Source organism: Dromiciops gliroides, chromosome 6 (genome assembly GCF_019393635.1).
Source record: "Dromiciops gliroides isolate mDroGli1 chromosome 6, mDroGli1.pri, whole genome shotgun sequence".
NCBI lineage: Eukaryota > Metazoa > Chordata > Mammalia > Microbiotheria > Microbiotheriidae > Dromiciops > Dromiciops gliroides.
Window position 1 is genome coordinate 248,982,704 of NC_057866.1, and position 14,886 is coordinate 248,997,589.

Sequence of the window (14,886 nt, forward strand, 5' to 3'; positions counted from 1 at the left end):
CTTCAGTAGGCTATGTAAGCCTTAGGCATTTTGCTGAAATTTAAAGTTTGTTCTGGTTCTGAATGACCAATCAGCTTTAGTTGGCTTAGTACCAGCATGAGGAGAGCTTATGGGGTAGAGAAGAGTGGGTAAAGTAATTTTCATCTAAAAATGTGTTTCTGTGGTAGGAAGCAGTTATCAAGTGTTCCAGCAAGTTGGATAAATAGAAAGTATATAAATACTTCAGTTGAGCAGTCATATTTCCAGATAATTGGAATGGATTTTAGGGCTTGGGATGTTGTTCATAATATTAGTTAGATATTTGCATTAGGGAATTTTTGCAAAGGAAAAATGTTTTATGCAGCACATATTTATTAAACACTATTTATGGAATGGCTTAGGGAATGGAGAGCTGGCTTTCTGATCAAAAAGATTTGAATTCAGGTTCTGTCTCTGACACGTCTTGTTGCATGACCATAGCTTCTCACTGTCCCAAGCAACTGTCTAAGATTATAAGTTGCTAAACAGGTGCTGATGTATTGGTAGAGGGATTTCCTCTAAAAACTGTCAATGGCACTGTGCTAGGTTCTGGAAATAGAAAGATGAAAAACAGCATAGCCCCTACCTTTAAGGGATTAAATAGGGAAGGAAAGTCACATGTGATGCAAAGGAATCAGTAAAAAGGATAAGCCAAGAGAAGAGAGAGTTATAAGAGAGAGGGATGTTCATCAGTGCCAAGTGCTACAGGGAGATCAAAGGATATGGAAAATGATAGTAGAATTTAAAAATAAGGATTATCACTAGTAATCTTTGAGTTATAGAACAGTTTCAATGCAGTGGCAGATTAAAAAATCAGGTTACAATGGGTTGTGGAAGGAGTGGGTTACAAATTCAGGAATGGGGGTATATAGACTATTCTGTCTATAAAATTTATACATGGAAAAGAAATGCACAGGATGATAGCTTGAGGGGATAGCCAGGTCAAAGATATTTTTAGGATAGTTGAAATGTAAGTACATTTGTAGATTGAGGGGAAGGAGCCACTATAAAGGGAGAGAATGAAGAGAATGGTAGTGGTTGATGGAGCAAGGACATATTGGAGACAATGTAGGATAGCAGAAAGAGCAATAGATTTGGAATCAAAAGAACTAACCTGATATCTTAGCTCTGCTACTCATTACCTTTAAATAACCTTTAGCACGTCACTTAATCTCTCTGGGACCTCAGTTTCCTAAATTGTAAAATGATATCATTAGACTAAATTACCTCTAAGGTGCCTTCTAACTCTATGTTTGTGAAGCTATAAGAATGCATCAAGTGTCCATAGGGAAGGGTAAATTTTGGCAAGAAGGAAAGTGAACTCTCCAAGAATAGAGGATAGGATACTTTACAGACTTAGACAAAATAATAATAAAATTCATTTGGAGGTTAATAATATCAAATATTATAATAGAAAAAGGACAAAAGGAGGACTTAAAGAAACAAAATCTCAAACTATATTACAAAGCAATAATTACCAGAAATAGCTCTGTCTAATGGAAAGACTGATGGAGAAATAATTAGATAAGAAAGGCAGAATAGATTACAAAATAGAGGCAGTAACTCTCCTGAACTCTCCAAAATTCCCCTCTAAACAACTTTAAAATCATGTCTTAAATTGAATTCTGGAGCAGCGGTGCCAACAAAGTTGGAGTGAAATATTTTACAGCCCAAGACAACTTAGGAGTTCAGCAGGAAAGATCTGTCACACTGAGGTGGTGGTCAGTCCAGAGTACAACACGGATGGCACATTAGCAATACCAACAATGGGCCTTGGAGGTGGCTGCAACAGCAGTGGAAGCAGCAGCATCTTTAGGAGCTCTCAGCCCACAGATGGTTAAGTCAGACAACTGGTCAGATAAAGATTACAAGGGACGCTTTGCTGGTGCTGAGGTCATGACCCTGTTATATTACCCATATGCAGTTCCCAGTCAAAGTTCCAAGGCAAAGAGAAGCACTAGTGGTTGTAGAAGCACTAGTACAGGGGCCCCATCACAGTTATAGGAAAGAGAATGGTGCTTGTCATTACTCACAAGGGAGTAGAGGCCCAAGTCTCAGTTTCAAGGTAGAAAGGAGCACTAGTGCTTATGGCCACAGCACCTGGTCACAGTTACAAAGCCAAGAGGAGCATTAGCACTTGTGGTTGCAAGGAAGGAAGATCTCTTTCTGGGTGAAGACCAAAGGACAGGCCTGGAGCATGGAAACACTTTTCCTTAGATTATACCACCTTGGAAGCACCAAAACTTAACTAACATAGAATTAGCACCAAAAACAATACTAAAACCCCTGAAGCTTAGGACGGTGCTTCCCTCTATACCTGGAGCAGAGCCTAACTTTAACATAAAGTTAAAAAATTTAAAATAGTGTATAAAATGAACAAACAACAACAAAAAATCTGACTATAAAAACTTACCTTGGTGACAGGGAAGATTAAGACACAACCCCAAAAGAAAACAATGTCAAAAGAGCTACAAGCAAAGTTTCAAAGGAGAAAAAAATGTGAATTGGACACAAGCCCAACAAGGATTTCTGGAAGAGCTTAAAAAGGATTAAAAAAATCAAATTTATAAGAATCCAAGTCATTCCCCAATTGAGAAATGGTCAAAGGATATGAACAGGCAGTTTTCTGATGAAGAAACCAAAGCTATCTATTCCCATATGAAAAAATGCTCTAAATCTCTAATGATTAGAGAGATGCAAATTAAAACAACTCTGAGGTACCACCTGACACCTATCAGATTGGCTAAAATGACAAAAAAGGAACATAATAAATGTTGGAGAGGCTGTGGGAAAATTGGAACACTAATGCATTGTTGGTGGAGCTGTGAGCTGATCCAACCATTCTGGAGAGCAATTTGGAATTATGCCCAAAGGGCGATAAAGCTGTGCATACCCTTTGACCCAGCAATTCCACTTTTAGGTCTTTTGCCCAAAGAAATCATGGAAGGGGGAAAGGGACCCACATGTACAAAAATATTTATAGCTGCTCTTTACGTGGTAGCAAGGAATTGGAATTTGAGGGGGTGCCCATCAATTGGGGAATGGCTGGACAAGTTGTGGTATATGAATACAATGGAATACTATTGTGCTGTAAGAAATGATGAGCAAGAAGAGTTCAGAGAAACCTGGAGGGTCTTATGTGAGCTGATGATGAGTGAGATGAGCAGAACCAGAAGAACATTGTACACAGTATCATCAACATTGAGTGTTGACCTACTGTGATGGACTATATTCTTCTCACCAATGCAATGGTACAGAAGAGTTCCAGGGAACTCATGATAGAAGAGGATCTCCAAATCCAAGAAAAAAAAATAAAGAAAGAACTGTGGAGTATAGATGCTGATTGAACCATATTATTTCTTTTGTTTTGGGTGCTGTTGTTTTTTTTTTCTATTTTGAGGTTTTGCATCACTGCTCTGATTTTTTCTCTTGTAACAGGATTAATGCAGAAATAGGATTAATGCTATTATGTGTATATATATATGTGTGTGTATATATCTATATCTATATCTATATGTATAGAGATATATAGATATAACCTATATCAGATTACCTGCTGTCTAGGGGAGGGGGGAGGGAGGGGAGGGAGGGAGAAAAATCTGAAATTGTAAAGCTTGTATAAACAAAAGTTGAGAACTATCTTTACATGTAACGGAAAAAATAAAATACCTTATACATAAAAAATTTTTTTTAAAAAAAGGATTAAAAAAATCAAATAAGAGAGGTAGCGGAAAAATTGGGAAAAGAAGTGAGTGATGCAAGAAAAATTTGAAAAGAGAGTCAACAGCTTGGTAAAAGAGGCACAAAAAATACTAAAAAAAAAAAAGTATTATGCCTTAAAAAACAAAATTGGCTTACTGGTAAAAGAGGAACAAAAATCCACTGAAGAGGGCTCCTTAAAAATCAGAATTATCCAAATAAACAAAGTACAAAAATGAACTGAAGAAAAGATCTCCTTAAAAAGTAGAATTGGAAAATGAGGTACAAAAGCTCACTGAAGAAAATAATTCCCTAAAAGGCAGAGGAAGAATGGGGGAAATTACCTTACAAAAAAGAGGAGTGGGGCAGCTAGGTGGCACAGTGGACAGAGCACTGGCCCTGGAGTCAGGAGTACCTGAGTTCAAGTCCAGCCTCAGACACTTACTAGCTGTGTGACCCTGGGCAAGTCACTTAACCCCAATTGCCTCACTAAAAAAAAAAAAAAAGAGGAGCACAAGTAAGAATTTTTACAATGTAGGGGAAAATGAGCAGAGTGAGCAATGCTTGATCCTTATATTTATCAGAACTGGTTCCAAGAGAGAATAACATACACACTCAACAAGGTATTCAAATCTATTTTGCCCTATAGAGAAGTAAGAGGGGAAGGGTATAAAAGAAGTAGAGGGAGTCGATAGAAGGAAAGGAAGATCAAGGGAGGCAGTGGTCAGAAGCAAAACATACTTTTCAGGAGGGACAGGGTAAAAAGAGAGATAAATGGGGAAAATGGGATGGAGGAAAATATATAGTTAGTAATCATAACTGTGAATGTGAACGGGACGAATTCAAACATAAAATGGAAGTGGATAGCAGAATGGATTAAAACTCACAATACAATAATATATTGTTTACAAGAAACACACTTGAAACAGAGTAAAACTCAGAGTAAAAATAAGGGATTGGAACAGACTCTATTATGCTTCAGCTGAGGTTTTTAAAAAAGCAGGGGTAGCAATCATGATCTCAAACAAAGCAAAAGCTGTAAGCTATGACCAATACAAAGATTATTCATGATTATGGAGGAATTTTAAAGAAACATACTATCTACCTCCTGACAAAGAGTTTATAGATTGTTCTCTTCCTTACATAAAACATTCTGTGTCTTGACTCCATAACTTAACATTAGTCATGTCTTACAGCTTTCAAAGTCATTTGTTTTTACAATATCATGAAATTTGTTCTTCTCTTGGTTCTGCTTATTTCATCCTTAGTTTGTGAAAATCCTTAAAATTGTTTATTTTTATGATGTTATAGTATAAATTATTCTTCATTCTGCATCAATTCCTATGTCTTTCTGTGTCTCTTTGAAAGCATCTATTATCACATTTCTTAGAGTACAATAATATTCCATTGCATTCATATGCCACAACTTATTCAGCCATTCCTTACTTGATCCTTTATTTACTTGATCCCTTACTTACACATCCTTTTAGCTTTCAAATCTGCTATTAATATTTTTGCACAGTTAAGACCTTTTTCTCTTTCAAGACCTACTAATGGTATAGCTATCTCAAAAGGTAAACACCATTTAGTAACTTTTTTGTATAATTCTAAAGTTTATGCAATGGTTTTGCCCATTCATAAAACCACCAATGGCACATCAATTTGTCTGTTTTCCCACGACTCCTCCAACATTTATTATTTTCTTTTTTTAATATTTACCAATTTGATGAATATGAGGTAGAATCTCAGAATTACTTTAATTTCCATTTCTCTAATTGGTAGTGACTTGGAGATTTTTTTTCATATTCATATAACCTGGGTTTCTTTCCTTGAGAATTCCCTCTTTATGTCCTTAGACTATTTATGAAATGGCCCTTAATCTTATAAATATGAAAATTAGTTATATGTCTTGGAATTTATACCTTAATTAGAGAAACTCATTGAAAAAAATTCCCTAGTTTTCCCTTTTGATCTTATTTTTATTGAATTTATTTGAGCAAATATTTTAATTTCATATAATCAAAATTATCCATTTTATCATCTGTAATCCCCTCTATCCCTTGTTTGGTCAGAAGTTTCAAGTCCCAGATAAAATTCTATCTTCTACAAAAAGTATGTGCTGATCATCCTTAATGCTAATGCCTTTCCTTTATTGATTATCTCCAATTTATTGTTTCTATATCTTGTTTGCACATAGTTGTTTTCATGTTGTATGCCCCATTAGACTGTGAGCTCCTTGAGGGAGGGAATGTTTTTTGCTTTTCTTTTATCCCATATTTAGTACAGTACCTGACACATAGGTAGCACTTAATAAATCCTGATTGACTGACTGGTTATTCCAATGTGATGCTATGTTGATTTATCTATGTTGCCTTTAAGCATATTGTAGTCTCAATGTATATATCTTATCATGTTTATTTTTATTGTAGCCTTGTCTGAAGTCATGATAACTAACCATCAAACACCACCACCCACCACCAACAACAACAACACATAGACCCTCTGCATACCTTGGTTAACTTTCTTCTCTCTGACCCTTGAAGATATTAGAATTGTGATAGCATGCTTGTGTCTTCTCCCCTTTTCAGCAGTAAACTATTCATTCTCACACAGTCCATTCCAATTACTACATTTTTATGCCTATTTTTCTCTTGTCTCCTACATTTCCATTTCGAACTGCCTACTCAGTTCTGGCCTTTTTTTTTTTTTCAAATCAGGAATATTAGAGAATCCTCCATTTAAAGATTCATTTTCCTCTGAAGGATTATATTTAATTTTGCCACAGATTATTCTTGGTTCTAAATCTATTTTGCCATTTAGAATATTATATTTCAAGTGCCTCTCTCTTTTTAATAACAACTACCAAATCTTTTGTGATCTGTCTCCTTGGTATCTAAAAGTTTTCTTTTTGGCTGCTTATAGTATTTTTTTTCCTTTGAACTGGAAGCTCTATATATTTACTCTGATGTTTCAAGGTTATTTCATTTTTAAGTTTCTTTCAGAAGGTGATCAGTGGATTCTTTGTATTTTCATTTTGGTCTTTTGTTCTAGGAAATCTGGGCAGTTTATGATTTCTTGAAATATGATTTCCATGATTTTTAAATAATCTAATGATTCTTGGATAATCTCTTCTTGACCTCTTTTCCAGGGAAAACATTTTTGACAATATGTTCCTTACATTTTATTCTGATTTTTAATCTTTTGATTTTGTTTTAATATATCTCATTGTCTCAAAGTGTCATTTTCTATTTGGACCATTCTAATTTCCAGGGAGTTTGGTTCTTGAAAAAGATTTAATACTCGTTGTTCAAAAGGATTAACTTTCCTTTCCTTTTATTTTTCCATAATTATTCCATTTTGCATTTTGTTTAATTTCTTCTAGAAAGTCTTGTAGTCCTTGTGGCCGGGACATTATTTGTTCTGAGGCTCTGCTAAGACTTCTGGAATGAATGAACCCTTTTCTTCTGGGTTTACTTCTTGGGTTTTTCTCAATTCATGCTATTTCTTTATTATGATTAGTGTTTTCTTCTGTTGACGTGTCTATAATCTCAGTTACTAGATTGAAGTACTTAGGTAGTCTTTCTGTATTTTATTTTAATTACACCTTCCTAATCCCTTCTTCAATACTGAAATTTACTTTGCTTATGATTTCCCCATCATCCATCCTGTCCTCCCTCTTATATGTCCTTCTCTAAGATCCTACCTACTTCTTTGTTGAATTTAATATATTTCTATACCACATTCTGTGCTTGTGTGTTTGAGTGTGTGGGTGCTCCACTACTAACTGCACAATGATATAGATTGCTTCTGCATGACCCTGAATTTGGTGGCTCAGATTAGAATCCATCTTTGTGTGTGTGTGTGTGTGTGTGTGTGTGTGTGTGTGTGAGAGAGAGAGAGAGAGAGAGAGAGAGAGAGAGAGAGAGAGAGAGAGAGAGCAATGAGGGTTAAGTGACTTGCCCAGGGTCACACAGCTAGTAAGTGTCAAGTGTCTGAAGCCGGATTTGAACTCAGGTTCTCCTGAATCCAGCGCCGGCGCTTTGTCCACTGTGCCACTGTTAAGGGTTAAAATTCTAGCTAAACTGTCTAAACTATTTAATGAGTGGTCGCCAATAAATTATAAGCCTTAGCAAGAGTTAGACTTTTAAGCATTTATTAAGGAGAATAAGAATTTGATAAAGAGAGAGAAAGGCCTAGATTCCTATCTATTAAAGGGAGAGCACATTTCTAGCTCCGCTCTCCACCAGAGTCCCAAGGAAAGAGCCTGAGAGCGAGCGCCAGTCTCTTCCTTCCTCCTCCCACTAGCCCGCGTCACTTCCTGACTCCTGGTCTTGCCCTCAAAGACCTTCATTCCAATCGTTACACCACCTAGCTGCCCCCTAGGACTCATCTTTTGAAATAATTGTTTGCTCTTGTCTCCTGCTATAACTTGAACTGATCCTTCCAGGATGCTTGGTCAGGCACATGCTGCCTCAGTGCTAGCTTGACCCTATCTCCTGCCCCTGAGTCACCCTACGCTAAGCTGGTTTGGCCCTGCCTTATGTTGTCACCAGGCCATTTCATGTTTCAGTTTTCATCTACCCTAGCTTGTCTTTTTTTCCATACTTTTGTAGGATTCTTTCTGTGTAGCTTTTGACTAGATAGAATTTAAAGATTTTTTTCTTTGGTTTTCTTTGTCATTGTCCATTCTGGTTTGTTTGTAAAGTTTTACAGAGGTGTGTATGAAGGATCTGGGCTAATTCCTTTAACTATGTTATTGCAAAAGTTTCTGAATTGGTCTCCCTGCCTCAAATCTCCCCTCACTGCAGTCCATCCTATCCACCGTCATCAAAGGGATTTTCCTTATTCGCATCAAAACATTTTACTTCCCTACTAAACTACTAAATTGATACAATGGCTCCTTCTTGCCTCTCAGGCCAAGTATAAATCTGTCCCTTTCCTTGTTTTGTCCTCCGCAGATCCTATGATCTAGCTACACTGGCCTATTTGCTATCCTCACGGATGACATTCAAGGTCCAGATTTTGCACTGGCTGTTCCTCAAGCCTGGGGCTCTTTGCTTCCTCAATTCAACTTATTAGCTTCTATGTCCTCCTTTAAGACTCAGCTGAAAACCCATCTTCTTTAGATTTATTTTTGGTCTCCCTGCTGCTATTGCCTTCCTCCTGCAATTACTTTCTGTCTATTCTGCATATAACCTATGTGTACCTAGCTATTTATGTTTCCTTCCCCATTTGAATGTGAGTTCCTTGAGGGAAAAATAGTGATTTTGCCTTTCTTTGGACCCCCAATACTTAGCATAATGTGTGACACATAGCATGTACTAAATGAGCGATTGTTTATTGATTGATAAACTCCTCTGTTTAGTTTTTACAGCCCCAACAAACCTGCAAATATTAGAAAATTTTAGTGGACTGCAAGTCATATACTTTTTTTGACCAAAAGCATCTGAAAACCAACATGTTCCAAATGAAACTCATCATTTTCTTCCCCAAACTTGCCCTTCCTGCAAACTTCCCTATTTCTGTTAAGGGTACCACCATCCTTTCAGTCACCCTGGTTCACAACCTCAGAGTCATACTTAACTCTTCACTTCTCAGATCCAATTGCCATTTCATGCCAACTTCACAACATCTCTCACACAGTGTACATCCCACTTTCTTCACTCACACAGATAACAAGCAGAATTAGTCTGGATTATTGCAACAATGTTGTAATTGAACTCTTAGTTTCCATTACCTACTCTCTTTAATCCATCTCACATGCAACTGTCAAGATGGTCTTCCAAAAGCATGCCTGGCTATTTTATTCCTTTGCTTAAGAAACTTGAATGCTCTTTATTACCTCAAGCTTACAATACATATTTCTTGGTTTTTCATAATTTGGCTACTGGTTATCTTTCCAGGATCATTTTACATCAATCCCTTTCATATATTCTATTTTCCAGTCAAACAGTACTGCTAGCTCTTCCATGAACTCAACATTTCATCTCCTACCTCTTGAATTCCTTCCTTCCTCACTTATTCCCCTTCAAATCCCTAGGTTCCTCTGAGGCTCAGCTCAAACACCACTTTCTAGAGGAAGTATATCTTGACCCCCTGGTTATTAGTGCTTGCTTCACTCTTGGTTAATCATGTTTATACTTATCTATTTACCTATTTCTCTTCAGTAGAATGTAGGCTTCTTGAAGGCAGGAATTTTTTTTTCTTTTGTCTTTATCTCTCAGTGCTTAGCAGAGTGCCTTGCATAAAACATGCACTTGATAAATATGTGTTGGATTATATTGGACCAGAAGATCCACAATGGTGATTTTCTTCTTGCCCTCCTCATATTGGTTTTCCTGGTACCAGTCTACCCACCCCCCAGATGAAAGCACCTTTAGTGATCTTTCCCCAGGTCCAAGAATTCCTACTTGTGGCTCTGCTCTGATTCTTTCCTTTTCCTCCATTACACCATTCCCTCCATAGGTACCACCCTATTTCAGGCCCTTCTCATCACTTACTTTAATAGTCCCTTAAATGGTCTCTCTGCTTTTAGGCTCTCTCCTTTCTAATCCATCCTTCACATGGCTGTCCTAGCAAAGTTACCGATATAGAATTCTGAATATGTCGCCTCCATTTAAAACCCACTGGCAATTCTATGTTGCCTCTATGATAAAGTTATGATTTCCTTAAGCTGGCTTTTAAGCTTTTCTACAATGTGATTGTAGCTTTTTCAGATTTATTTCATATTATTTACTTTCAGAAACTCAGAGTTCCTGTCATACTGAATTATTCCCCAACTCAAAAATCTCCTGCCTCTGCACATTTGCATAAGCCAACACCTCTGGCTGTAACACCCTCCTGTCTTTTCTCTCACTATCTCTAGTATTTGGAAAGCCCTTCCTTCTCTTCTCTGTCAGTATCTTTTCCCTCCTTCATGCCTCAATCAACTTGCCACCACTTCAGGTAAGGCTTATCTCATTTCCCTAGCTATTAACACTCTCTCTTCCCTTCCATAAGCCCAAAGAAGTTTGTGGGATTTTTCTTCACTCCCTTCTCTCTTTTCTCTGTCCTATTCATAGTTATGTACACATTCAATACCCTCATGGCAAAGAAAAGGCAAATGGTCAGGGGGTATACTTTTGGTTTTGCTTTTGTATTTCCAGTGCTAGGCACCCTGTAGATATTTTTGTTTGTTTGTTTGGTGTTTTTTTACCCTGTAAATATTTTTAAAATTCAATCCATTCAGCAACATTTATTAAGCACTTAACACATGACAGGTACTTCGCTAGATCCTGGGAATACAGATGAAATAATCCCTACCCCCAAATAGAGTACACGCTATAAGGAAGGTAACGCATAAGTATATACAAAATATAGTATATGCAAAGCATATAAGAAATATATGTGTATATATATATATATATATATATATATATATATACTATATATTATAGGGAATTTTTTGTGAGGAGGCCACTATCATCTAGTAAGATCAGGAAAGGCTTCATTTAGAAGGTGCTCTGCAACAAAGCTTGAAGGAAGCAGATTTAATTGAAGTGAATAGGGAGTGAATGCTAGGTATGAGGGGCAGTCTGGGCAATAGCATGAAGACAGAAAATGGTGCATTGTGTAAGGAGTATAGAATGCATAAGGGAGAGTAAGCATAATATCCCGGAAAGGTAGATTGGAAACAAGTTGTGAAAGGCTTTAAATGGCAAATAGAGAAGTTTGTATTTGAAGTGAGAGATCACTGGAAACACTGGAATTTATTGACTAGGTCAAATCTGCTTTAAGAATACAACTTTGGGAGGCAGCTTGGATAAAGCACCTTCCCTGGATTCAGGAGTACCTGAGTTCAAATCCGGCCTCAGACACTTGACACTTACTAGCTGTGTGACCCTGGGCAAGTCACTTAACCCTCACTGCCCCACCCACCCCCCAAAAAGAATCAGAAACATAAAAAGGCAAAGATTAAGAAGCAATTAGAACAAATTTAATAAGGTTTATTTCTTATTTGGGAAAAAATCTGTCACTCTTAAGAATGTTATTATTACTTGGGTAGTTTGAAAGAGCATACATAGATAGAAGGCCTGGGGTTGAATTGAGTATAAGGGGCTGATCCTAAAAAATAAAATTGGTAAAGATGGAGCAATTATCTCATACATATAAGGAGTTAATGGAAGAACTGTTACAGTAGAGGCAGGAGGGAGTGAAGGGTTGGCAGTGCTGGAACCTTATTCTCATCAGAAGTGGGTTAAAGAAGTAATAGCATAATCTAGATGGGTATAAAAGTTTTCTTAACTTACAAAGAAATAGGAGGGCTAGGGGATAGGATAAGGGAGGGACTTTTAGAAAGGTGAATAAATTAAGGAATAGGAAGGGAAAGGGAGAATTATTGAATATCTATTCAATAATAGAGGAGTTCTTTAAAGGGAGAGATAAGGGAGGGACTCTTTAGAAGGGGTGTGGATTAGAGAGACAGTGGTTAGAAGTAAATTAGAGTTTGAGGAGGGATAGGGTAAAAAGAGGGAAAGAAGGATAAACAATGAGGGAAATAAGATGGAAGGAAATGCACAAGTAGTAATTATAGCTTTGAATGTGAATGGGATGAACTTACTCATAAAGGGGAGGGAGTTCAGAACATAAAATGTAACAAAAGAATTTTAATTTAAAAAAATTTGTGACAAAAAGAACAAAAAAGGGTTAATTTAGCTTCCTGTAACAAGTGGTGCCATGTGGATTGCAGAATTGTAGAGTTGGAGGGACCCTTTAAGATTTAATGCATGTCTGGAAAGTAATCTACATTTGAACACAGTCAAAACATGGTCATGTAGTTTCTAGTCGAACACCTCCAATGAAAAAGGGAACTTACTGACATTCAAGGCAGTCTATTGTCCTTATGGATAACTCAAATTTCAGGAAGCTTTTAAAAAAAATCAAGAATAAATTGAATTCTTGAAAGACCCACATGTTACAATTGGAAATGAAAGAGAAAAAAGGAGTCTATTGTAATTGTTCTAACAATGGTGATGAGTCCGAACTTTGGTGGTGTCCGTGTGAGTGTGAAAAAGAGACAGATAGAGTAGATGTTTTTGAAAGTCAAATCAACCACATTAAGGGTAGGAATGTGAACAATTGAGGGTAGTACAAATTAATTGTAAATAGTCAAGTAGATAATCTAGGAACTAACCCTTACTTTTTCTTCAACAACATTGCAAGGATTTCAAAGGCTAATTTGATCAGAATTATCCAGGTGACTGCCTTAATCCACCACTTGGCTTTTAAAAAATAAAAAAAGCACTAACTGTTTTTTCTTTGAGTCTTTTTTTTTAATTCACTGATATTTACTGTGTGAGTTTATAGCTGAGAAGTGAGGAAGTTTTATAGAACTGACAACAGTTCTTTCTGAGAACCTTGACACATTCTTGTACATAAGGGAGTTATTTTAGTCACTGACAGCATTCCATTTAGCCCTCAAATAATTACTTAAAATAAAAAAGCTAGGAGAGTTAACCTTTTTTTGAGGCAGTCCAATATCCTACTGGTAATGATTCGTACTATTCTGAGGCTGCTGGGACCTCCAAAGTTCAACTCTTTTTTTTTTTTTTTAACGGGGCAATGGGGTTAAGTGACTTGCCCAGGGTCACACAGCTAGTAAGTGTTAAGTGTCTGAGGCCAGATTTGAACTCAGGAACTCCTGAATCCAGGGCCGGTGGTGCTTTATCCACTGCGCCACCTAGCAGCCCCCAAAGTTCAACTCTTATTCATTCCTTTACCTGCAAGTGAAATGTTGCATTGAAAGGGATTGCCAATTTTAGCTTCTATTTAATTAGTGACCAGCAGTACACTAGCATGATAAAAGCCCGATGTTAAATAGCCCTTTCATTTCTTTCATTGTCTGCTGAACTTTAGCTTAGAGCTGTAAGGCAATAGGTTTTTTTTTTAAAAAAAAACTATTTTAATAGAAATGGATAGAATGGGAAGACCAAAAGTAAACAAACCTATAATGACAACTCACAACCAAGAGATGAAGCCTTATAGGGCACTAATTAGTCAAATCAATCCACATGCAAAAAAAATTTTTTTGCAGGGCAGTGAGGGTTAAGTGACTTGCCAGGGTCACACAGCTAATAAGTTTCAAGGGTCTGAGGCCGGATTTGAACTCAGGTCCTCCTGAATCTAGTACCAGTGCTTTATCCACTTGCCCACCTAGCTGCCCCATGATACATTTTTAATAGGGGAATATCAATCCCATTGCTCCTCATGTCCTAAAATAATTTCATTAGAACACTTCATCATACCTTTTATTTTGCAAAGATAAGGAGCTTAAATAAGAAAAGCACCTGATCCTTAAAGGTAGCAAAGGACTGTTTTTATTACTTCTCCATTAAAATTTTTAATGACTTTGGGCCTTAGCAGTGGGAATGACAGAGGAAAGATTACCTTGTAGCAAAAAAGAAGAATTGAATTCAAATGGGAGCAACACCAAGCAAGCATGTGTGGCAACAGTTTCTGTCTGGGCACCAGACACTGAGTCCACTCACCTGTCACCAAGAAGTCCTTGAGAGTAATAAGACAGTCAATAACGACAAAAACACCAAGAATGGGAGCTTCCACATTCATTGTTGTTCTCTGTTGTCTCTTGGGTAAAATACAAATTCTTCTGTTGGCACTTAACATCACTTACCATTATGCCTTCAGTCTATATTTCAAGGCTATTCATTCCTTTTTATGAATTCTGTGCTCCAGTGACATAGCATTATATCTCCTACATTAATTTTACCATTTATATGTCATCCCCTGTTTTTAGAAGATTCTACCCTTCTCATCTCTTTTTTTCTTGGAACCCTAGCTCTCTTCAAGACTGACTTCAGGGAGCACCTTCTTAGAGACTATTTCTCAGTTCCCAGTTGTTAGTCACTCTTTGCCAAACCACTGGATATTCCCTTTCCTACATATCCTGCATAGTCATCTTTGAATGTGTTGTACTATAGAAACAGAAAAGACGCTCCCTATAGTCAGGGACTGCCTACTTCTATCATATCCCTAGCACACAATACCTACCAGATGTTAGGTACCTAAAGAAATGCTTATTGGGGCAGCTAGGTGGAGCAGCGGATATAAGCACAGCCACTGGATTCAGGAAGACCTGAGTTCAAATCCTGCCTCAGACACTTGAACTTTACT